This window comes from Hylobates moloch, unplaced genomic scaffold, assembly GCF_009828535.3.
Source record: "Hylobates moloch isolate HMO894 unplaced genomic scaffold, HMol_V3 SCAFFOLD_11, whole genome shotgun sequence".
NCBI lineage: Eukaryota > Metazoa > Chordata > Mammalia > Primates > Hylobatidae > Hylobates > Hylobates moloch.
The window spans coordinates 35,592,701-35,618,272 of NW_026652286.1; the positions used below are offsets into that span (position 1 = coordinate 35,592,701).

The 25,572-nt window shown below is 48.1% G+C and overlaps 1 protein-coding gene across 16 annotated transcripts in view; it reads right to left on the minus strand.

Annotated features, from left to right (window-relative positions):
• MICAL2 (microtubule associated monooxygenase, calponin and LIM domain containing 2) overlaps positions 1-2,622 on the minus strand; it is a 249,417-nt gene extending 246,795 nt beyond the window's left edge. For 7 of the 16 annotated variants that reach the window (XM_058446993.1, XM_058446991.1, XM_058446992.1 and 4 more), the window contains exon 1: positions 2,458-2,622. The gene's annotated coding sequence lies outside the window, so the exon portion shown is untranslated. The remainder of the gene's footprint in view (positions 1-2,457) is intronic. The other 9 variants (XM_032166594.2, XM_032166591.2, XM_032166593.2 and 6 more) reach the window with 2 other exon arrangements.
• Between the last annotated feature and the right edge of the window lie 22,950 nt (positions 2,623-25,572).

The following is a 25,572-nucleotide window of genomic DNA, read 5'->3' on the forward strand; positions in this document are numbered from 1 at the left end:
TACTTCTTTAGAGACGGAATGAAACAATAGAATGATGTAAAGAATGAAACATCTCAGCATGATGAACAGTATTATCTTCTCTGACTCTTTAAAGAATAGAGACTACTAGCCCTCAGAGGACATCTAGGATCAGCCATGTTTAACCGAGTTATTCTTTTACCCATACCACGTCCCGTCCTGCCAGAGCTAAGGCTTCCACCAAGAAGACAAGACCTCTACACTTCAGCAGTGGGAAGCAAAGGGGGCAGGCCCATGGCTGGGAGGCAAACCCAGGTGTGGGTGGAGAGAATAGAAACATATCCCAATTATAGGCAGAGGAGGAATCTGGGATCATATGGCTGCTCCTTGCAGCCTGGGAATGGGCCTCCAATGGCCACAGCCACAACCAGGCATAGTTCTTAAAAGCTGATTTATACTAAAGTATAATTGATTGGTATCAGTTTTCATGACATCATGAAAATAAGTCATGAAAATCATGACTTATCATAATTTTCTTTTGAAAGAGGGGATGAGCAGAAAGCCAGAGCCCTAGGCCTAAAGAAGGGGGTGGAGATAAAAGTGATGTCATGTTTTTATAGCGGTATGTTCAAACTGGATTTCAATTACCCCACAACCATAACACTACACCCCAACACCTGCCCCCCCACCCCCCCGCCAAAAGCCCCACGAAACTAGAATCAGTCCTAAGGTAGAGGTTATTTCAGCTAACACAGTCCTCCTAGACTATACCAGAAGCCAGCTTCTCAGAGGTAAGGCCAGGTCAATGGTAGAAGCAGGCTTCCTTCCAAAATAGCACCCATTCCCTCCCCATAGCAATCTGGCCAACACTATCCACTACTCTTGACTAGGGGGAGGATAAGGGGTTTGCAGATTGAACAACTTGGCTAACCTGGGTCACTTCAACTGTTTTGCCAAAGAAGCATCCCCTGAAATCCTGGTGCAGAGCATTTTTTCAGAGGCTGGAAGGCTCTAGTCAGCACGCTATGGGGCCATGGTCCTGCACACAGCACACCACTTCCCACAGCCATGAAACAGGAGCACAGGACCTGGCTCAGACACTTGTTGTGTGACCTTGGGCACCTACCATACCTGAGCCTCTTTCCCCATCTCTAAAATGGGGAGGGCAAAACTCTCAGCGTTTTTGGAGAATAACCATGAAATTGGCTGCAAAAGTGCCACAAGACAGGACCTGTTGCCCAGTAGGCACTTAATAAATCCGTCTTCTCTCTGCATGAAGAAAGTGAGTTCTTACTGTAGTAGAGTCTCCAGGGCATTGCACAGGACTGCCCTGGAGACCAGAGGCCCACTTGTTGGGTCGACTGCCACTGGGGAGGTGGAGCAGAACAGAGTAAGTGCAGGTGTCAGGGAACCTGGCACAAACGTTGGAGGGCCAATTCGCCTCTGGCTTTTCTCCCGTGGGACCAGCCCACAAGGGGCCTGGCTAGTGACTTCATCCTTCACCAAAATCATTGTAGACTGTAGTTAACAGGCGACAATTACAGCAAGAGAGCCAGCACAGTGCTGTAGGCCTGGTGGAGCCCTACAGGTTCCCAAATAAAAGGTCTTTCCTCTTTAAGAACCCAGGCCTCAGAATAAACAATGTGAAAGGAGACACACTACTTTGGTTTCCACATCCCCTCATCCCCATCCAGTAAAGGCCGTTCCCAGCTCTGCCAGTGAGGCTGGCGGTGAGTAAAATTAACCCCACCTGCCCCGTCTGGCCCGGCAGCGGCTTAGACGCTGTGGGCAAGATCCCACCTCTCCCCCGGGCCAGCCAGGCACCTACAAGGCAGGCGCCGCGGACACCCCGCGGGGGTGCTCCTGGGCCTGGAGCGAGTGCGGGCTACTGGGGATGCGGGCGACGCGATGCAGAGCGGACAGTGCCGCGGCCCCTCGGACCACTGCCACGACCCCATCCCGACTCGGCTCTAGCCCGCGGCCGGCCAGGCCACTGACATTTGGCCCAACTTAACTTCCTGTTACTAAAGAGGGAGGGGACAAGGGAGGGGGAAAAGGGCGCCCAGTGAAGAGCTGGAACGGGGCGTGCAAGGCTCGGAGCCCCAATCCTGGGAAGTTTGGGGATGGTCTTCTGCCCGGTGACAGGCGGCACTGCAGGCGCGTCACTCTCACCCCGTTTTGGCGCTTGCGATTTTCTAGGCTTGGAACTGCAGGGTTTGGGTGTTGCGGGGCGGAGTAAGAGGTAGTTCGGCGTGCCGGTGGGAGGCTTTTATTGCGTTCTAATTGGTTCAGAGGCCGGCCAGGGCTGCCCCGGGCTTCCCCGCTGCGCCACCTGCTCACTGTGCGCCCCGCCGGGTGGGTTTGAGGCGGGGGATGCTGCGGCCGCACCTGACCCTCCCGGGCGTTGGACACGGCGCAGAGTCCAGCCGGGGCTGGCACGGTCCCCACCCGCGCCCGCCCGCCCTCCCCACCCGGAGGCCAGCGCCGCCCCAGCCTTACCGAAAGTCGTGCGGGCTGCCCGGCCCCGGGTCAGCGCCTGCCTCGGCCCTGGCCGCGGGCGCAGCGATCGGGCCCCGCGGGCCACTGACGGAGCTGGGAGCGAGCGAGGCGGCCCCGCGCAGGCTTAGCCAGCCGAGCGCCTGCGGTTCTGCGCCGCGCGGTGGACCGGGCTGGGGAACGCCCCCGACAGCGGCACGGCCAATAACAGGACAGCACGGAGCCCGCCCCGCCCCGGTGAGGCCGGCTGTCACCGCCGCTGCCGCCGGCGCACGTGGGCTGTAGCCCGGCCCAGAACGCAGGGAGTGGCCGGGCGCTCCCACTCTGACCCGCGCAGGTCGGAGACCAGGGGAGGGCTGCTGGGAGTGGGGTGTGGTGGTGCTGCGAGATGAAACCCCCGGTGTTGGTATGCGGGTAACAAGGGAGCGGCGAGGGGCTGGGCCTCACGCTTCTTGGTCTAGGCAGCTGGAAGGCAAGCCACCGCATCCCCTTTTGGACATGGGGGAGCAGCATGGCACTTCTAGTACCGACTGTGTACGTCCTGTGGACCTCCCTCTTTGCTTGGCTTCTTGACCACCCTGAGCTTCCGTAAACCTCCTTGCTAGCTAATAGGATCTTCTCTTCACCTGGCCTTGCTTAGGCTAAAGCTAGTGGGAAGGGGGCGGTGGTGCAGACTGCCTGTGTTACCTTGGTCAGATCACCTGAACACCCTCTATCTTTGGCTGTCAGATCCCTATCTTAATCTCTTCTCTGCCCACCTTCCCGGGTTACCCTTACCCCCCACAGCTCCAGAGAGCAACATTCACAGACAACATAGTGTGAATGGAGTGTGGCCTAGTGAGCAATCGGAAGCACTCTGTAGACTATAACTACTGTAAAACACCTTGTGTTTAAACGGCTCTTGTAGCAGTTATCATGAAATGGGGATCTCCATGGGCAGGAACCACGTCTGACTCACCTCTGGAACCCAGGGCCCATCACAGGGCTTGGCCCAGTGTAAGCATCAATAAGTGTTCTTGGAACTGAGCTACCTAGGCAGAGGAAAACAGGCAGGCTTGAGCAGTGAGAAACAGTATTGCGGCTCCAGGCTGCTGGAATTTCCCCAGCACAAGACCACCTCCAGGAGACAGCATGTTCCCTTGCCAGACAAGTGCAAACAGAACAGTTTGCCTCCCCAAACCTGCAGCTTATTATTTTTTTTTCTCTGCACTACTTCTTGCCATGTGATCCTACTCTCAGCCCTTTGGTGTTTACCAGGGATTGGCCTACCTGGCAGCTCTCTTAGCTCTCTCTTCAGAATTCAATCAACTTCCTATAGATGAACTTTCCAGCAAAAGCTGTTCTTGCCCAGTTTGCAAGGCCCAGTCAGCTTGTACTCTCAGAGGGCCAGCACTCCACTCTGATGGAAATCTGCCTGTGATGCCAGCCTGGGGAGTGCCCTTCACATGTGATCTCATTTAAGCCTGGCTTGACAGGTATGTATTGTATCATCATCCCATTTCACAGATGTGGAAACTGAGACCAGTGAGGTAAAGCAACTGGTCAACATCACATGGTTAGTAAGTATCAGAGTCTGGATTTGAGCCAGATCTGGTTCCAGAATCTACATGCCTAACCACTATGTGCTGGGGCCTCTACAGCACTGCCCATGCCTCTAGCATACTTGACAGGTCAAGTCTAACTCTGAAAGAGCTGCTCTAGGCCTGACCCACTCCCATGCTATCCAAACAGTCTGTCAAGCTCAGGCCAGGGCACTGTAAGGGAGAGGAGACTCCACTGGCCCGGCCCTACCTTATTTAGAAGAGTGATATAGAAAACCCAAGGCAGTGAGGAGCTTCAGGAAGCAGTGTTACATCTGTCCCCACCTTGACTGCACTGGACATAAAGCCTCTTGCTATTGGCCTGGACCCGAGACACCTATGTTGTGGATAGAGATGGAGACAGAGTCATTCATTCATTTAACAAACCCTACTGCGAACCAAATGTGGTTCCTGCACTCATGTAACTTATAATGCAACAGATAAATAATCAGAAGTACACAATGCTGGCCAGACATGGTGGCTCAGGCCTGTAATCCCAGCACTTTGGGAGGCAGAGATGGGTGGATCACCTGAGGTCAGGAGTTCAAGACCAGCCTGGCCAACATGGTGAAACCCTGTCTCTACTAAAAACACAAAAAATGATCTGGGCATCATGGCACATGCCTATAATCCCAGCTACTCAGGGGGCAGAGGCAGGAGAATTGCTCGTACAGCAAGACTCCATCTCAAAAAAAAAAAAAAGAGGAAGAAGAAGAAGAGGAAGAAGAAGAAGAGGAGGAGAAGGAGAAGGAGAAAGAAGAAGAAGAGAAGAAGAAGAAGAAGAAGAAGAAGAAGAGGAAGAAGAAGAAGAGGAGGAGAAGGAGAAGGAGAAAGAAGAAGAAGAGAAGAAGAAGAAGAAGGAAGAAGAAGAAGAAGAAGAAGAAGAAGAAGAAGAAGAAGAAGAAGAAGAGGAGGAGGAGGAGGAGGAGGAGGAGGAGGAAGAAGAAGAAGAAGAGAAGAAGACCACAATGCTGTGGGAGCTGTATTCTTTATTACTCTTTTTTTTATAGTTTTATCACCTTACCAATAGCACAACATTCTCCCTTCAGATTAAAACAAACTTAATGCTATTTCAGGAACACTGTGGGCCAACCAAGTTTAACAAAGATAGCATTGCTCAGCACAGAAGTTCAAGCAACTTAAAAATTAGAACTTACCAATGCATTCCCAGAACCTCTGTCTCCTCTCCCCTACCCTACTCCCAATCTTTTTAACTCAGAGGGCTCAGATAAGAAATACTCTTGCTAGGTGAGTACATCTGAGGGCTGAGAGGTGAGCTTTTCCTTGGATGCAGGGCAACCTGGGAAATGAGAAGGGCTAACTGCATGGAGGGAGATAAACCTGGGGACTTCTTGAGCCAGTGGCCAGAGCCACTCACCACCTCACACAAGCCACCCTTGCTGACCATCTTCCTGGAGGGTGAAGAGGAATGGGTTAAGGATGTTACAACTCACCTTCCTCTGGACTAAGCAGTCACCATGGGATGTCCTGCTGGGCTGTGACTATGTCTAGGAGTTATACAACGCAGCTCTTCAAATGAAAGATCTAAAGTTAGGGCAAACTTTAGAGGAATATTTATCTAATCCCTTACCTAGCAGATGAAAGAAAAGAAGGGGCCAGGTGTGGTGGCTCATGCCTGTAATCCCAGCACTTTGGAAAGCTGAAGTGGGTGGATCACTTGAGGTCAGGAGTTCAAGACCAGCATGGCCAACATGGTGAAACTCTGTCTCTACCAAAAATACAAAAATTAGCTGGGTGTGGTGGCACACACCTGTAATCCCAGTTACTTGGGAGGCTGAGGCCAGAGAATTTTTGAACCCAGGAGGTGGAGGTTACAGTGAACCGAGATCACACCACTGCACTCCAACCTGGGCAACAGAGCAAGACTCTGTCTCAAAAAAAGAAAAAAGAAAGAGTGAGAGAGAGAAAAGAAGAAGGAAGGAAGGGAGGGAAGGAGGGAAGGAGGGAGGGAGGGAAGGAGGAAAGGAGGGAGGGAGGGAAGAAAGAAGAAGGAAGAAAGGAAGAGAAAGAAAAGAAAAAGAGACCGGGTGCAGTGGCTCATGCCTGTAATCCCAGTACTTTGGGAGGCCAAAGCAGGTGGATCACCTGAGGCTAGGAGTTTGAGACCAGCCTGGCCAACCTGGTGAAACCCCGTCTCTACTAAAAATACAAAAATCAGCTGGGCATTGTGGTGCGCACCTGTAATCCCAGCTACTCAGGAGGCTGAGGCAGGAGAATCACTTGAATCCAGGAGCTGGAAGTTGCAGTGAGCCGAGATCACACCACTGCACTCCAGCCTGGGCGACAAGAGTGAAACTCCATCTCAGCAACAACAACAACAACAAAAAAAAAAAAAAAAAAAGGAAAGAAACGGAGGCCCAGAGACAGAAGGATGCTTCTGATGGTCACAGACTGAGTGAAAAAGTGTGTTCCAGGCATGCAATGTCCCTTTCTCACTCTTAGCATGACAGACTAACTCAATCTCTTTATGCAGCAGGCTCAATAGTCTATATTTAATAGCCACCTCTTCCCCAGGCCACTTTTCCAGGATGCTGCTTGTGGAGGTTGTCTGGGAGATGCAGATGGCCACTTAGCATGAGAGGGAGGAAGAGAAGGAAGGCCCAGATTCATCCCTAAATATAGCTTCATCTCAGACGGAAGCAATGGCCTCCACACACTATGCATGCCTCCCCCTGAAAGAACCCAGCTGGTGCTCGCGGGCATCATCGGTTATCCACCTGATGGTGTTCAGAGGACAGTGGGGGTGGCAGTTCTGGCTTCCTTTTATTTCCAGCCTAGCAATATGCTTGAAGAAAGGTCAGAGTTGAACTAAGTGGACTCCTGATGAGAGATTTTCTGTAATGAAGCCAGGGTGCCTCTCAAGATGTTTGAATGGCAGAGAAGACAGTTGCACCAGGCTCTGGATCTCTTCCTGAAGGCCATAGATTCCAGAGAAGGGAAAACAGTGAGTGTGGTTCTCACTGGCTTCCTCCCCAAGCTGCTATCAAAGTGCTTTGGTCTTTCGGAAGGAAGAGGAAGGCTGGTATCTAGACAGAGTCCAGTGACCTTGTTAAATGATGAGAAAGGGCTGACTGGCCCCGGGCACTTTGGGAGCTGTCCTTGGAGGACTTTCTAAGCCAGGAAGTGGAAACATTTGTATCTCCCGCAGACAGACTCAGCAGTATGTGAGAAGCAAAATCCCTCGGGCCTTGTTCAAGCTCTTTATCGTCTTCATAGACCTCAGAACAAACCGCTTGTTCATGGATAAAACATCTAAAAGTTTTCAAGGTCACTAAAAACTCATCAGGCCTACCACGCTTTAAGTGGCTTTTCCAGGGGTGGTTTAGAGAAAAATGGCACCTGTCTGGGACCTGCTGAAGTCAGTAATGCCCTCGGAGGCACCCCAGCCCTTTGGGGAATGTGTGCACGTTGCCAGCGATGGTGAGAAAGTCAGTGCTGGAGAGCAAAGAGCTGTGGCTGCAGGCAAGAGGTGACATCCCAGCTAGATGTAGCAACCAGAGCAAACAGAGACAGAGTGGGTGTGCAGAAGAGAGGGGAAGAAACAGAGGGTCATGTAAGTAGTCTAGCCTTAGCCCCAGATAGACTGGGGATTCACAGACAATTGTGAATTCCAGGGGCAGAATATAATTCTGACCTCTAGAGATCAAACGATGCCACAAAACCCAGAGCACCCTCGTGGCAGGCTGGGCCACACCTGCAGCCTGGGCAGATTCCTGTCCACATAAACCCGAAGCCCATTCCAGAGCTGCTGTAACTGATGGATCTTGGGAGACAGCTTTCAACTTGTACTTCCAAACCCTTCCCAGAACAGCTGGCTAGAGGCAAGGACAGGAATATTCTTCTCTGTTCTAGTCCAAGGAGGGAACTCAATCAAGTTCATCTGTCTATCCACCCATCATGTGTTCACCCCAGAAATATGTACAGTGCAGTTAGGCTGGAGGCATCATAGCCAAGCCATTAATAGCACAGACTCTGAAGTCAAGATTACTGGGTTTGAATCCCAGTTCTGCCACTTATTAACTGTGTGACCTTGAGCAAGTGACTTAACCTCCTTGCGCAGCAGGTAGAGGGGAATCGTAATGGGAAGATGCATGCTAGCACAGTGCCAGGCACATAATAAATCATATGTAAGGGTTTGTGAGTAAATATACTTGGTGATGATACCATTAAGAGTATAGAGAACTAGAATCTATAGGAGGCATCAATTCTGTAAGCAACTCTTGGTCAGGGACTTGCCTAGTCCCCAGCCTCAGACTTGTGTGTATGTTATAAAGGCAGGTACTATTTTCATCCACTCCTTAGAGATGAGAAAATGGGATTTTGGAGAAGGGAAACCACCAGCCCAGAGTCTCCTAGGGGCCAGCATCTGGCAAAATGAATCGAATTGGTGGACTTCCAAGCCCGTGCTCTTTACAATTCCCAATACTGCCTCCCCAGATCTATCTGGAGTGCTGGGGGACAGCGAGGAGGCTGAGGGGAATGGGAAGACTTCACAGAGGTGGCATCCCTTCCGCTGAGCCATGAGAGATGAGTGGCAGGCAGATGGGAAGGAGTATGGTGAGTGCTCAGGACAGGCAGCAACTGAAACACAGAATCAGAGATGAGGGGCAGAGCCAGGAACTGCAAGAGATTCCTTCCTTCATTCATTGAGCAGATGCTGACTGAGTGCCTGCCACGTTTCATGCACTATTCTTAGTGGAGGGGATGCAGCAGGGAATAAAACATGAAAGTAATCCAAGATGAAGCTAGAGAGGTGGCAAGAACCACACAGGGGACTGTGGAAGCTAGTTGTTGTATGTGGAGGAGGGAATTAATTGGCCAGCTCCTCCATTCCTCCTTGTTTTGGTAACATCCCTGCCCTCCTGGCTACAGAACTGGACACAGTTCCCAGGCCTGGTGAACCATCAAGCCCCAACAGTGATCAGTCCAACAGCCAAGCACCTGGTCCAAGCAGAATTCTTTAAGACCAGTGTGTAGATACAGTGAGAGAGGCTCTCTTTCCATGAAAGTTAGGGCTACCAACAATTGTGTGCCATGTGCAATGGAGGAAACCTGACCACAAGAAGAGAAATAGAGAAAGAAACTCCTATAACTGAAGACTGCAGGGGTGAAAGCTCCAGCCACCTTTCTCTGCAGTTGTCTCAGCTCTGCCCTCCTCTCTGTCGGCTTCTCTTCAGACTGGTTTTCCTCATGGTAACAAGTGTCATTGCTCTCATTGCCACACACTTTCTTATCCAAAAGAATATTTCTGGCCCAGCATTCCAAGCATGGTACTGAGCTTCATCAGATTGGAGTGGGTCACATGCCCAGTTGAACTGATGCCATAGCCAGAGGAATGGACTGTGCTGATTGTCCATGCCAGTCAAGGCCCCCTCCTAGAGCTGGGGTGGACTCAGCTTCCCTGAGACACCTGGGCTGCATGGGAGAGGGGGAACACCTGAGTGAACGCTGAGAGCAGTTAGGAAGGGAGGAAGGACACGTGTACATATGTCAGGTAGATCTAGCACAGGCAGCTGATTTCCATATATGCCGCTGGCTTTCTAATGCAAACATCTTGGACTCTGCCTGAGGGTTCTCCCCTAGCCTTAGCAGCAAGCTCAGCCAATGGACAGGGCAGACCAGAAATATAGGTGATTTAACACCACAGAGAGCAACCTTTAACACGGTGTGGGCAAGGGTTTGTGGATATATACCCCCAATTTCTCACCCTTCCGGGTGAGACGTCTTAAGGTGAGTTCTCTATCTAGCTCTGCCTCAGGGAGCCCCAGCAGGACTGGGCCCCAGGTGTCACAGCAGTAACCTGTATTGGCTTCCTCCTGCCACTTCTCCATCACACTTCCCCGGTCCCTTACTGGTGCTTCCTGGGGTTACTTCCCAATAAACTGCTAACATTCAGACTTTTATCCCAGGGTCGGCTTTTGCAGGAACCCATGTGAAGACAGGAGCAACTCATCTGCGCCCTTGACTTTAAAACTCTCCAGGAGGCTCCTCCGTGTGGTATGCAACATTGTAACCTCAATGCACATTGCTTAAACAGCACCCAGCAGGTGGGAGGTGTCAGGAAATGTTTGTTGAAAGAATAAAAGGAAACTATTTAAAAACAAACAAAAAATAGACTAGACAAGTGCTTGTACCATCCAGCAACTATTTTGCTAATGAGTCGGAGCCCTAGTTATAGACCTGGGCCCATATGAAATTTCAGAGGAATTTATACTTTTTACCTCTGGGAAAGTTACATCATCCTGACCTCCTCCCCTATTATCCCCTCCCCACAACTACTTTCACGCATCAGCCCTCACATTAAGCTTCTCTCTAAGTGCAGAACATTTTGTAGTGGATTAATACTTTTAAATGAAAATTAAATTCCTACCTACTTTTCTCTTAAAAGCTTTCTCCTAGGAACAGCTTAGATGCCAAGAGACAACCTAGGGCAGCACTGGCTCTGATTGGTTCAGAAGGGGTGTTCTCCTCCTTTTCAGAAGAACGAGGTCCACAGGGGCATTCCAAGCATTACTGTGATGGAACCAAGTTCCCAAATAGAAGAGCCCAAACCAGCTTCACTGGTCAAATTCCCGTGAAAAGAGTTCAGCCTCCAACAACCTGGATTCCAACCTATGTGCTCCCTAATGGTGTGAATTGGAGCAAGCCAGTAGATGGAGATAATAACCCTGTGTTTGTCAGATCAGAGCATAGATCAAGTAAGATGGCGTATGTAAAGGCTCTCAATTAATTTAGTTGCCTTCCCTCCTATTTATAAGTGTGGTGGTTTTGTATTATAACAACTTGCTAATCTAGACCTATTTCCCAGAATTTCCTTTCCTGGATGGTTCTGAATTAGGACTGGCCATAAGGGATATTTGCATGAGATCAGGAAGGATTTTTTTCTTTTTTTTGAGACTCTATCTCACTCTGGTGCCCGGGCTGGAGTGCAGTGGTGCGATCTCAGCCCACTGCAACCTCTGCCTCCCAGGTTCAAGTGATACTCCTGCCTCAGCCTTCTGAGTAGTTAGGATTACAGGAATGTGCCACTGCACCCAGCTAATTTTTGTATTTTTAGTAAAGACAGGTTTTCACCATGTTGGCCAGGCTGGTCTCAAACTCCCGACCTCAGGTGATCCACCTGCCTCGGCCTGCCGAAGTGCAGGGATTACAGGCATGAGCCACTGTGCCCAGCCATAGGAAACAATCTTTGTGCCAGATCAGCACAGGTCACCAGGCAGCACTGCCACTCATGTGTTGCTGGCATGGGGCAGTTGCCAGGCTTCCAGCTCCTGCAGCTCACGCAGATTCTCCTCCTTCAGCTTTGCTAAATCTAGGGCCAGGTGTAGGTTCACTTATTCGGTGAAAGGTGCAACCTTCTTCTAAGGGTCACCACATCATCCAAGTTAGAGATGATGAGAAATAGACATGAATTCCACCTTCTCCTCACGGGATCCATTTGTGCAAGTTTCAGCTGGCTCTTGATTTGCCCCTCTTCATATCAGGTTTTCTTCTCACCTGATGACCCTGTGGATCTACAGCAATTCAAGTCCACAAGTAAACACTGAGGCAACAGCTTTCTGCAATCTCTTTGTCAGTTCCCACAATTATGTGAACTCTAATCCCTATAGTAATTCCCTCTTCTCCATATTAATGATCTTGCTTCTCTGATCAAACCTTAACTGATACAATAGGTAAATAGAAACTGCCGTTTTTTCAGGCGCCTACAATGGGCCCATATATTACCTTATTTGTCTTCACAACATCCATATAGCAGGCTGAGATTTTTAACCCCATTCTACACTTGGGGAAACCAAAGACCAGGGTGGTTAAGTCATAGTAACAGGCAGAACTAGGATTCAAACCCTGATCTGTCCATCTCCTGAGCCTCAGCTCCTGTCACTTAGTCACTCTGAAACTTATCACAAGCACATATCTCATTAGCAGTAAAACTACTGCAAATGTGATATATACTTATTAGAAATAGGAAAAACTTTTAGATATATCCAAAGACGTTGCCAAAGAAGTGGCAAAAACAAAAAAAAGGAGGCCATCCCCCCCCCACAAAAGATAGTAAAACACAGATGAAAGGAAATGAATTGTAGACTTGCTGGTCATCAGGTAAGTGGCAGATTGGGCAAACTGGTTTAGGCAATATGTCAAGTGCAGGGGTCTGATCCTTCAGTGTAAGGGCAAGGCTGAAAAGAAATTTGACTTCTGGTAGAAATGCAATAGTTGTTTCTCTGCACAGTTTACCACTCAGCATTCTTCCCACTGGCCAACAATCTCTGACAGTCCAACTGGGAGAAAATCAAAGAAGCCATTGAGTGAAGGCTGCGCTGGGTCTGTGCCCGAGAGTCACAGGATCCCAGAACAAAGTGGGAAGGCACGAGCCACAGCGGCCTTCTAAGAATGCCTGAGCGGCCAGCCCTCGAGGTTTTCTATTTCCCTAAGGACCAAGGGAAGCATCTTAGAACAAGGCTATAGCTGCTCTGTTGACAGCAGAGAGCAAAGCAAATTTATGTTGCATGGCTCACGGTAGGCAGAAGAAGGGGAATGGGAACTGGAAGAGGGGCAGAGGGAGGACTAGGAAAGAGACGGCATGAAACATCACCCCATGGATCCAGCCTGTCTGTCCGTTCCTCCCCCATCCCTCCTGAGCTCGGCTTCAGGCTTAGTGCTCCACTTGTAAAAGGCCCTCCCTGTTCCTTTCCACCTAGTGAGAAGACTGTGCTACAGGTCACCACCTTGGAAAGTCTTCCTTATTGCTGCAGTTCATGCTCCTTCCACATTCTGCAATAGACTCACCCACGTCCCCGTGAAGTTTCACATCCTCGCTAGTGGTTGCTTACATGCCTATGACATCGCCTTCAGAGAAGTGCCCTACCTCTAACATCGTTTCCTCCTTGTATTAAAAATAGGCTTTATCTTTTTTATAATCAAAGCTGTACCCAATCAAAAAGGTCAATCAAAAGGAATAATGTAAAAATAAAAAAAGACATTCTCATTATCCAGGGATTGGGGCCATTATACCTTGGAGAATATGGATCAATTCACATTATCAACATATGTACTTATGAAATCTTGTAGCTATAGAGGCCAGATGAGAGGGTTAAGGGTTTGGGCGTTGTAGTTAAACCAGCTTGGGGTGGGATCTCAAATCTAGCTGTATGACCTCAGATAAGTAAGTCTCTCCGATTCTCAGCTTCCTCTTTCATCAAATAGGGGTAGTGAAGTTGTTATAAAGTTGTCATAAAGTTGGCCAGGTACGGTGGCCCATACCTGGAATCCCAGCACTTTGGGAGGCCAAGGTGGGCAGATTATTTGAGGCCAGGAGTTCAGGATCAGCCTGGCCAACATGGTGAAACCATCTCTACTAGAAACACAAAAATTAGCCAGGTGTGGTGGCACACACCTGTAATTCCAGCTACTTGGGAGGCTGAGGCACGAGAATCTCTTGAACCTGGGAGGCAGAGGTTGCAGTCAGCTGAGATTATGCCACTGAACTCCAGCCTGGGTAACAGAGCAAGACCCTATCTCAAAATAAAATAAAATAAAATTCAAAGTAAATTCACAGTGTTGTACAACCACCACTATCTGGTTCCAGAACATTTTTCTTTCTTATATGGGAGCTGCTTCACACATAGTTTCAGAACATTTTTATCACCCCAAAAGGAAACCCACGCCCATTAAACAGTCACTCCACTCCCCCTTCCTCATAGTCCCCAGCAACTGCTAATCTGCTTTCTGTCTCTATGGAAAAATCACTATCTTTTATCTTCAGACTTTCTCTCTCCTTTAGTTTTTCCTGCAGCATTAATTGTAGTCAAACTTCTCTCATCAAACTGAACTTAGAAAAGGAAACAAATCACAAAAAGAATGAAAAAACTTTGACACATCTACTTGAGCCACTGCCCTGTCTCTTACCATCAAACTTCTTTAAGAGTGATCCATCCATACTTTTTCTGTCTGCATCCTCCAGTTTCACTCACCCTGAACCCTATAAGCTGGCTCTTGTTAGGATGGCAGAGCCCTCCTAGTGGTTAAATCCCTGTTACAGAGCCAAAAATACTTTTGGCTTTTAACTTCCTTAATTTCTTTGCATCACAGGACATAGTTGACCACCCCTCTTTGAAACTCTCTCTTCCTTTTTCTTTTCTTTTTCTTTTTTTTTTTTTTTTTTTGAGACAAGGTCTTACTCTGTCACCCAGGCTGGAGTGCAGTGGCGCAATCTCAGCTCACTGCAACCTCTGCCTCCCCAACTCAGGAGATCCTCCTACCTCAGCCTCCGAGGTAGCTGGGACTACAGGCATGCACCACCACACCTATTTTTTTTCTTTATTTGTAGAGATGTGGTTTTGCCATGTTGCTCAGGCTGGTCTTGAACTCCAGAGCTCAAGTGATCCTCCTGCCTTTTCGTTCCCAAGTGTTAGGATTACAGGTGTGAGCCACTGCGCCCAGCCCTCTTCCTTTGTTTCCCAAACACCACTGCTCCACCTCAATTTTCCATGTCATAAGAGCTTCTCTTCCTGTTCTTCTCCCTCGATGTCTCTCCTTGGGTGACCACATTCGTCACCCCTATCTCAGCTATCATATGGGCACTGGAATTCCAGCTGTCTCCCAAATTCCAGATTCATGTTCATCTGCCCTTGGATGTTGCTTCCTGGATGCCTTCAACACATCTCTAAGTCAACATGTCCAAAATGAATTGTCCAAAACCCTCTTAATGATCTATATTCCAAATCTCACTGATGGTATCACCATCCACCCCATTTCCCAAACTGGAATTCTTAGTGGTTCTTCTGTGGTTCTGTGATTTCTCTCTTTGTCTAAATCTTCTTTTCCAATTGGTTAACAAATCCTTTAAATTATAGTTCAGACACATCTCTTGAATCCCCTCCTCACTATTCATCCCTATTGTTGCTGTCTTAGTTTAGGTTCCCAATATCTCTCCTCTGAACAACTACAATTACCTTTTTAAAAGAGACTGAGTCACATTCTGTCGCCCAGGCTGGCATGTGTGGTGTGATCATAGCTCAATGCAGCTTCAAACTCCTGGGGCTCAAGTGATCCTCCCACCTCAGCCTCCTGAGTAGCTAGGACTACAGGCATGAACCACCACATCCAGCTAATTTCTCTCTCTCTCTCTCTCTTTTTTTTAATACATAGGGTCTCGAACTCCTGGGATCAAGTCACACTCAGATTGCTCCTGCCTACTTTGCTATCCCTAGCCTTTTCAATCAAACCTCCATTTTAGCATTTGTCACAGTATGATCATTTACCTCTCTCCTATCCTCTCACCTTGGCCTGAAAAGCACTGGGATTACAGGTGTGAGCCACTCTACGCAGCCTATACATCTTTTTAAAAAATTCATGACCAGGCTCGTGCCTGTAATCCCAGCACTTTGGGGCCGGGACAGGAGGATGACTTCAGCCCAGGAGTTCAAGATCAGCCTGGCCAACATAGCAAAATGCCATCTCTATTAAAAATACAAAAAAATTAGATGGGCGTGGTGGTGCACGCCTGTAGTCCCAGCTACTCTGCAGGCTGAGGCACGAGAATCGCTTCAACCTGCAAGGCAGAGGTTACAGTGAGCTGAGATCTCACCACTGCACTCCAGCCTGGGTGACAGAACGAGACTGTCTTAAAAAAGAAAGAAAAAAAAAGTTAAATGTTTTTTCCACAACTGGCAAAGTGGCATCTTAAAATACAAAATTCATGTTATCATTCTCCTACTTAAATATCTCTACCTCCTACAAAATACAGCAACTCTCCTCTGTCTAGCCCTGACTACCCCCTCACCCTCATCTCCCTGTAGGAGCTGCTGCAAATCCTCCATTCTCTACCGCGGTCTTCTAGATGAGACTGCCTCCAATTTTTGGCCCCAGAGGTGGGACACATGACTAGATTAAGCCATCAGCAGTCTCCACCTCTGTGGCCCCAGTCATTGGCTCAGGCCCAAACCAGAGCCAATGAAATGCAATGCTGTGTTTTTGAGATATAAGAACCTCAGACCTCTTCTTTGCACAAGATGTCAGGGAAGCAGGAACAGAGATTGGAGCTGCTGCATCTTGCAACCAATGGGAGACTTAGAATACAACCATCACTGGGAAAAAAGGAAAACATTATCCTGTTGACATCTTTTGAGACCTGGATCAAACCCTTTCAAGAACCATATAGCCTTTGACCATCTTTTAAAAATTTAATGTAAGCCAATACACAGCTCCCCTCCTTTATGGCAGATGCATCGGTGCATGGTAGATGCAGCTGGCAGTGATAACTTAAGCATACCCTGAGAATGACCCTGTGTAACAGACGCACCTGAATGTGTGTTTAGAGTTCTGAGCTAAGGAATCCCAGAGTGGCCAACCCGGAGACTCATTCCTTATCTATGAGGAACATCTGAGTGCCCCCAGCCCAGCCACAATTCCATACACAGGATCCAGGCCCTTTTGAGGGGTTAAATGAAGTTTGTCAAGTGGAGGTTGTTAGGGGGAGGGTGTTAACTGAAAATGCTATGTAAACTGCATGGTTTTGCAGCAGTGTGGTTCTTCTGCCCAGTCCACCACCACTGGACTCTCTCCCCTGTTTGTAAGCCCCCAGTAAAACCCTATGTCTCGTTTGCTGGCTCTGGGTCTCTTCTTCAGCCCTTTAAGGCTGGTGCCATCTCTCTGGGAGTCAATAGGGGTTTGGCACAACGCCTTACCCACTTCATTTGCTATTCTTAAGAAGTTTAAGCTAGGCTTTGTGTTGTTACAAACCAAACTCCCTACTCATTACACTTGAAGCCAGTGTTTCCCAAATTTTGCTGAATATTAGAATCACCTGGAGAGCTTTTAACTCCCACCGCCATGTCAATTAATTCAAAATATCTTGGGGTGGGAGGCAGGAATTGGTAGTTTTGAAAGATCTCAGGTGATTCCAATGCATGGTAAAATTTGGGAACCACTGCTATGAGTAAAGTGAGCTGCTTCCTCTGGGCTTCCCTAGCCCCCTGCCACCAACTTACCAGAACGCTTCTTATGCTATATTGCAGGCCTGCCTCCCATTTTGGACTCCGAGCATCTCCAGAGCAGACTTATGTCTCTCTCTTGTCTTGCACATGGTAGGCCTCCAGTAAGTGTTAAATAATGAAGAAATAAATGAGTGAATCAATGAGACAGGTCCATGCAACATTCTTGTGTATTTTTTCATTCAAGGTACCTTGTAATGGGCATAAGGTGGGGAAGAAAGTCTAAGAGCGTACCTTTGCCCAAATCCTAGTGATCCAGGGCAAATACTTTGCTGTTCAGTGCCTCCTTGTCCTCACCCATAAAATGTAAATAACAATAGCACTTACATCACAGTGATGTTGTCAGGCTTCCGTAAGTCAATACACGTAAAATTCTTAGAACGTTGTTTGCTATGTAGCAAGCAATGAGATGGTAGAGACTGAGTATAGATGGTTCCTTGCAGAATCGCTTATGACTGGAAGGGGCACACAGTGTGGGAAGAAGCAGAATAAAGAGTAGTTTGTAGTATTTTCAATTTTAGGCTGCAAGCCTTGAGCATGTTTAGAAGCTAAAAGGAAGAGCCAGGTGAAAGGGGGAAAGAGGTGTGGAGAAAAGCAGATTCAATACCCAATAGAGCCAGATCTGCAGTAGATGGGGAGATGGGTCTGGAGAAGAGGGGACAGGATGAACCAAGGACCAGAGGGGTGTGGAAGCCTCAAGACAAGAGGAATCACAGAGAAGACGGATGCACAATATTCACACCTGTGTGTGCTCTGGGAGTTGCTTTGCTTCTCGTGCAGTTTGTTAAATTAGGTGAATTTCATTCAGGTGGCTGGAAGTTTACTGCACTGGGGTGGAGAACCAATTACTGCTTGGTGGCAGAACAAAAGACTTGTAAAGTTCTGCTGGACTTGCCCTGCCCACAATGGCGACAGCACAAAATCAGGTGCTTTCAGAGCCACCTGAATAGAGCCTGTTATTTGGACCCAGGCCAGGTGAAGCGCTTACTGTTTCGTATTATTCATCACAGAGCATTTCGATCTATTTTAAAGGAATTCTTTTCCTGCATGAGGAGAAAGGAAAGCACTTCTCTATGAAGACCACAACTTTATAATAAGATTCGTTGTCATGGAACTTTACCTGTGGATGTTTGTTATTCAAAGCTTATCGTGCTTATAAATTTGTCAGCAGAACTATTTTAGATAGTAAGTTTCCAGCCAAGGATGTCCTTCAACATCCTCCACCCGTCCCAGCTCTGTCTCCTTATCTGTAAAAGAAGGGCATGGGCCTGTGGGCCTGCCTGCTTCCTTCCTCCCTCCCTTCCATCAACATGTATTTGTTTGAGCTCCTATCATAAGCAGGGAACAATGTAGGTACTCTGGAGAGATAAACAAAACCTGATTCAGTGCTTGTCCCCCCATCAGAGAATTAGCAGTTTTGCAGGGAAATTATAACCAGTCACTCTGTTGTAGCTGAGTTTTTCTTTTTCTTTTCTTTTTTCCTTATTTATTTGTTTTTTTGAGACAGAGTTTTGCTCTTTCGCCCAGGCTGGAGTGAAGCGGTGTGACCTCAGCTCACTGCGACCTCTGTCTCTTGAATTCAAGCGATTCTCCTGCCTCACCCTCCCGAGTAGCTGGGACTACAGGTGCCTGCCACCACGCCTGGCTAATTTTTGTGTATATGTATATAGATAGAGATAGATAGATAGATAGATAGATAGATAGATAGATAGATAGATAGATAGATAATAGATAGATAGATAGATAGATAGATAGATAGATAGATAGATAGATATGGAGAGAGAGAGAGAGAGAGAGAGAGAATTTTTTTTTTTTTTTTTTGAGAGGGTTTCACCATGTTGGCCAGGCTGGTCCTAAACTCCTGACCTTGTGATCTGCCTGCCTCGGCCTCCCAAAATGCTGGGATCACAGGTGTAAGCCACTTCGCCCTGCTGTAGCTGAGTTTTTCATCACCTCTCATTTAAATCCACTTTCAGTGGATTCCTAGTCGATCGCTCTGACTTCACTCATTTTTCTGCCCACTACCTGCCAGAAGGAGCTTTCTGAAGCACTTGTCCAGTGTGAATGCTGCCCTCCAGCCCACAACATGACAGACAGTGCCTTTCTTTGTTTTCTTTACTCACGTGCTGCTCTCCTCATCCTCTGTGTCTAGCAAACTCCTCATCCTTCAATCCCAATGCCATGCTTTCTCGGTACTCACACTCTCAGCAGAATGGATTGCTCCTTCCTCCTGTGCTGTCCCTAACCTTTGCAAGCACATCCCCGTTTGAGCATTTGTCACAGTATGATCATTTACCTGCCTCCTATACTGGGGAGGGTCGGACCTTCATTAGTCTTGGTACCTCAGTGCATGACCCTTAGTGGGTGATGAATTAATGATTGTGAAGTCATTGAGTGTCACATGTGAGAAATAGACAAAAACACCCCTCCTTTTCCCCTCCCAAGCCATAGCCAGGCTACTGGGGGAATCCTGCAGACCAGGAACATGGGGGATTTTTTTTTCCCTAATATTCCATTTTCTTTTTTTTTTTTTGGAGATGAGGTCTCACTATGTTGCCCAGGCTAATCTTGAACTCCTGACCTCAAGTGTTCCCCCAGCTTCAGCCTCCTAAAATGCTAGGATTACAGGCGTGAGCCACCATGCCCGGCCACGCTAACATTTCAAACATAAGGAAACAAAGTATGATACTGCAAACGCTCATGCACCCGCCATCCAGCTTTCATGAATCTTCTCTGTTTGCCATATCTGCTTCAAATGTTTTCCTCCTTTAAAGACATAAACATAGTTAATGCACACTCTGTGCCCCACAGGGATCCATTCTCTTTCTCTGGAATTTGGTATTCATCATTCTAATGCGTGTTTTTACACATTTACTACAAAGGCGTGTATTTCTAAACAATGTTTTATACTTTTAAAAATGTTTTTAAACACCTTACCTTCATGAAGACTCCTGTATGTGATGTTTCAATTTGATTTTCCTGTCAATGTTATCCAGATATATATGAGCGTCTTTCTGTTCCCTGTCTTCTGCTCTGTTGTCTGTTTGTCTATTTGTGCGGTGATTCTTTAACATCAGTGCCTTTATAATGGATTTTAATAGCTGGCAGGCTGTCTCTCCTCCTTGTTCAAAGTCATTTAAGCTATTCTCTGGCCTCTCTTCCATATGAATTTTAGAATTAGCTTGTAAAGGTTTGTGAAATTCCTTATTGAAGTAGGCATTTCATTCAATGCATATATTACTTTGAGAGGAATCCTCATCTTTATGGTACCGCATCTTCCCCTCCATGTACCTGGTAAGGTTCTCCAGCTATGGAGACCTTTTGTGTGGGATGTGGCAGTGCACCCCAGGGCATCATTCCCAAGGCATCCCCAGCAGCAGAACAAAGAGCCTCTGAGAGACCTCTCACTGCATGTGAGCAGAGCCCAGCCAGCAGGAACCAACTGCCAAGGTGAGGTCAACCCAGAGATGGCAAATAAGCTGAACGCACGATTTCTATCACCTCCAAATTCCACTTGCGGCAGATACTGCTAATCCACCCTAGTGTTCTCTTCCTTCAAACCCAACGCCCTCAGCCTCCTTTCTCACATGGCACTTCAGGCAGTCCCCTAAATGAGTCAGGCACACCAAGTGAAACCTCTGTGCACCTAGCCTAAATCTCACGAAGCAGACAGGCATTTTCTGGGACCCTATGACGACCCAACACTGGTGGCTCTGAGGGGACTTCATGGGCCTGCACGGGGCTCTGAGCCCACCCTGTTCCACAGGCACAAGTGCAGGCACTTCAGATGCATACGCCCCTCACCATTTTAAAGATTGCTTCCCCAGGGAGAAATGACTGATTTCAGGCAAACCAATGAGCTGAAAAAACTGAATGGATAAATATTTTGCTGGGGGAACTGGTGTTAACTTTTCATTCCAGCCACCAGGCTACGCTGAGTTTTTCAATGTGCAGAAGGCCTTCACAGCTGGTGCCTGAATGCCTGGCCATAGAAGCTATTTATGTCTCCTTCCACCTCTTTTGGAAACAAATAATTACCATGTATTACAACAAAGATCACAACAGAGGTCTGTTTAGGGATCTCTGCCTTGCTCCCTTCTGTACCTTTTGTCCCAGCACCCAGTAGACACTTACCATATCCTGATGCAGATTAGAGCTCAGCAATGTTTGATGAGTGTCATGTGTCAAGCCCTGGGTTAAAGGATACTTTGTCCTACTTTGTCTGCACCACGGTGGTGGGTAAAATCTCCATTTTGCAGGTGAGAAACAAAGGCTCAGGGAGCTAAAGTGACTCCTCCAATCAGGGCTACGTAGCTAGTCAATGACAGGATTGTGAGCCAAGATCTACCCACCTGTGACGGTGGAATCTAAGTTCAGCCACCTGCTCATTGCTGCCTGCTAAGGAAGGGAGGAGAAAAGGGAGGAAGGGAAGGAAAGGAAGAGGAGACAGAGGGGCAGGGACAGATCATAGAAGGAGGAGAGGGAAAGGAGGAAGTTGAGAAAGAGGGGAAGGGAGAGAGGAGGGCGTGAGGGAAACTGGTGGTGGTGGAGGCTCCAAACCTGCCCTCCTCTTCCCTCTCCTGGAGTCTGTGTCCTGGGGGAGGTCCTATGAATCTGGAAGCCCATTCCAGACTGATCTTGTATTTCCCTTGCAGTAAGAAGAGGAGGAAGGTTAGGAATCCTCTCTGAAGGGGACATGGTTCTTGGAGGCCTGATTTGTATTGGGGAGAATCCTGAAACCAATCACTGAGGGAGCACTACCCTTTATGATGGGGACGGAAAAGCCACAGCAACCCTATGGCCTCTAGTTTTGGAGAGGGACTCAGCTAAAGACCAAAGGAAGCACCAGAAAGAAGAACTGAAGAATTTAATTTGGTTAAACATATATAAAAATAAAAACATCTCTAGAATATAGAAACTATCTCTAGAAGGCCGGGTGTTGTGGCTCACACCTGTTATCCCAGTATTTTGGGAGGCTAAGGCAGGTGGATGACCTGAGCTCAGGAATTTGAGACCAGCCTAGGCAATATGGCAAAACCTCATCTCTGCCAAAAATACAAAAAATTAGCCGGATGTGGTGGTGTGCACCTGTTGTCGCAGCTACTCGAGAGGCTAAAGTGGGAGAATTGCTTGAGCCTGGGAGGCAGAGGTTGTAGTGAGCCAAGATTGCGCCACTGCACTCCAACTTGGGTGAAAAAAATAAAAGAAAAACTATCTCTAGGGGTGGAGCTCTGGGGAATGTTTTCTCTGTTCAATGTTCTACCAAGCAGATGTATTACAGTGGATGTGGTTCCCTTTATTTTGCTTGATTTGCTGGACATCGTTCAAAGGTCATCCCCAGGTATCAGTGGATGGATAGGAAGGAGAGTGTGTGCACTGAGGGTGTGGCTGTGGGCCCTGCAGGGGAGGCACCACAGGGAGGGGCTGGCACTCCTGTGGGCTCAGACGCTCAGGTGAGTTGCCCATCGCATAAGGTGCATTGCTAGGGCATTAGCTCAGCAAGGAAGGAACCACTCTGGACTTGTGACTTCACTTTCCCCCCTCCCTCTCTCCTGTTCCCACCCCCCACCCGGGCTCCTCTTTTTTTTTTTTTTTTTTTAGATGGAGTCTTACTCTGTTGCCTAGGCCGGAGTGCAGTGGCGCGATCTCTGCTCACTGCAACCTCTGCCTCCACGGAGTCTCCTTCTGATAACTACTGAAGGAATTCTATGAGGCTATCTCTCCCCCAAGCTCTCTGGGGGAATGGGTTTAATTAAAAACCAGTCCAGTTTGCCCCTCAGTAGGAAACAGGGCAGACAGGATGTTGGTGCCAAAGCAAGCCAAAAACCTAGTCAGTATGGGAGGCATCTGCCTTCTTCCTGTCGTAACCCTCTGGGCTCAGCTCTGAGACCTGCCGGGACAGGAGTAGCGGGGGCCTAGGGCCCTCAGGGGGGTTAACATACTAGCTGCTGACCTGGCAGGAGCTCTCAGGCAGGTGGGCAGGGCTCTGACAGGAAGAGTCTCTGGCTTCTGCCAAAGATACTTGGTTTCAGGTGGGTAACAGCATCTAGCTTCTGAAGGAACTTCCTGTTTGAAGCAGGAAGTGGTTTTGGATTCAGGAACAGGGCGTGGTCTAAAAGGAAAAATGATAGGGGAAGTTGGCAAGACCATAGAATCCCAGCTGAATGGAGTTGAGGGGACTTCTCGCTCACTGGAAAACCTGGGGCAGAAGCTCAGTTACCCAGATTGGGCTGGGGAAAAGCTGGAGCTGAGAACAGAGGTCGAGGCCCAAGGCGGGGAGCCTCCTCAGGAACCTTGGGTCATAAACGCAGATCTTTTTTCTTTTTAATTATTTTAAAATGTTTTTAGTTTTGCTTTAAGTTCCAGGATACATGTGCAGAATGTGCAGGTTTGTTACATAGGTAAACATGTGCCATGGTGGTTTGCTATACCTATCAACCCATCACCTAGGTATTAAGCCCAGCATGCATTAGCTATTTGACCTGATGCTCTCCTTCCCCCTGCCCCTGCCACAGGCCCCAGTGTGTGTTGTTCCCCTCCCTGTGTCCATGTGTTCCCATTGTTTGGCTTCCACTTATGAGTGAGAACATGCGATGAGCACAGATCTTAACCCTTTCTCTCCCACTGCCCAGATGGGGTTCCCACGACCAGGCCAGGTCTAATTTCAGCAGCTCCTGGGCCTAGGTGAAGCTAAATAAGACAGTTGAATATCTCTAGCTCCTGTGGATAGGCCTGGCTGGGGAGAGCAGAAATTGATACCTTTAGTCTCACTGTGTGAGTAATAAGGTGAGAATCTCAATCTGAACCTGTGAATAATCTAATTTTTTCCTCCACAGCACCTAGTACTGGCAAAGCACTTGGCTTGCATTGCCTGGATCCACTCACTAATGAAATTAGACAATTGTATTTCCTCATACCCATACTGAAGAATCCTTAGAAAAATGTAAAATAGAAAACCAAGACGCAGCGAGGTGAAGGGTACAAGCTCATTCATACCAGGGCTTTCCCCTCTTCTCGTGGCCCTTGAGGCAGTGATCACTGGACAGCCACTGCATTCTTTCCTGCTGACCCAAGAGCTGGCGACAAAGCTCAGAAGGGCCCTGCAGACCTTTCTCCCCAGCTGCTCAGTGTTTGCCATTCCCTGTGTGATGAAGTGGGTAGGCAGGGAGGCTGGACAGAAAGCAGTGCTGCAAGGAAGATGGAGACCTGGAAAACAAAAATGTCTGTCTGTGTTACTCATTGCTTCAATAATGCTATGCAACTGTAGCAGATTGTATTTCCCAAAGATGGCCCCAACAATATCTCCCATCCTATATTCTCTTTTGAAATGTGACCTTGCCATTTCCCCAACAAGATGTGACATCTGTGTTTCCAAGGGTCGATGCTGTGATTGTTTTGACCAATAGAATAGAAAGAAAGTGATGCCGTGCCAGCGCTGCCACAACTCTTACCTGGCCTAGCAGCATCCTCTTCCTGCCTCGTGGAACCCAGAGCCACGGTGTGAAAAGCCCTTGCCCATGCAGAGGCCATGTGCAGTCAACAGCCCAGCTGAGTCCAGCATGACAGCTGGCATCCAATGCCAGCCACCTGGGTGAGCCATCCCAGGCACCCACTCAAGCTGAACCTTTCAGATACCTGCAGCCCCAGCCGACATCTGACTGTAATCATCTGAAAGCCCCCAGGTGGGAATTGCCCCATGGCAACTAGTCAATGCGTAGAACCTTGGGAGATTGTAATAAATGAGTAGATAATACATTGTTTTAAATCACTAAGTTTTGGGGTGGTGTGTTACTCGACAATAAATACTAGAACAGAAATAGACTACCCCAAAACATATGCCTTAAAACAACATATATTATTTCTCATGAGTCTAGTTGCTCATGTATCTCAAGTCCACTGGCAGGTTGGTTGGAGGATGGCTGGCCTGGGGTGGCCTCTGCTGGGACAACTCAGCTCTGCTCTGTGTGATACTTCATTTCTACTAGGCTAGCCTCAGCTTGTTCTCATGGCAGCAGCAGGGGTTTAAGAGAGAGAGAGTAGAAGACGCAGGCTTCTTAAGACCTAAGCGTGGAGCTGGCACACTGTCACTTTCAATAAACACTGTTCAAAGCAAATTTCAAGGCCGGCCCATATTCAAAGGGTGGGGAAATGGATTCTGTCTCTTGATGGGAGGAGCTACACAGTCACATTGCAGAGGGTGTGGATTGAGGATGCAGAGGGTGTGGACTGGAAGGGATGGAGGATTGTGGCTGTTTTTGCAATCAGTCTATCACAATAACTAATGAGGATATTAAGAAGTTTGCTAGGAGCCGCATGTGGTGGCATGCCTCTGTCATCCCAGCTACTTGGGAGGCTGAGGCAGGAGGATTGCTTGAGCCTAGGAGTTTGAGGCTGAAGTGAGCCATGTTCATGCCACTGCACTCCAGCCTAAGTGACAGGAGGATGCTGTCTTTAAAAAAAAAAAAAGAAGAAGAAGAAGAAGAGGAAGAAGTTAGCTGGGGAGTGTGAATTACAAGTTCCTCCTT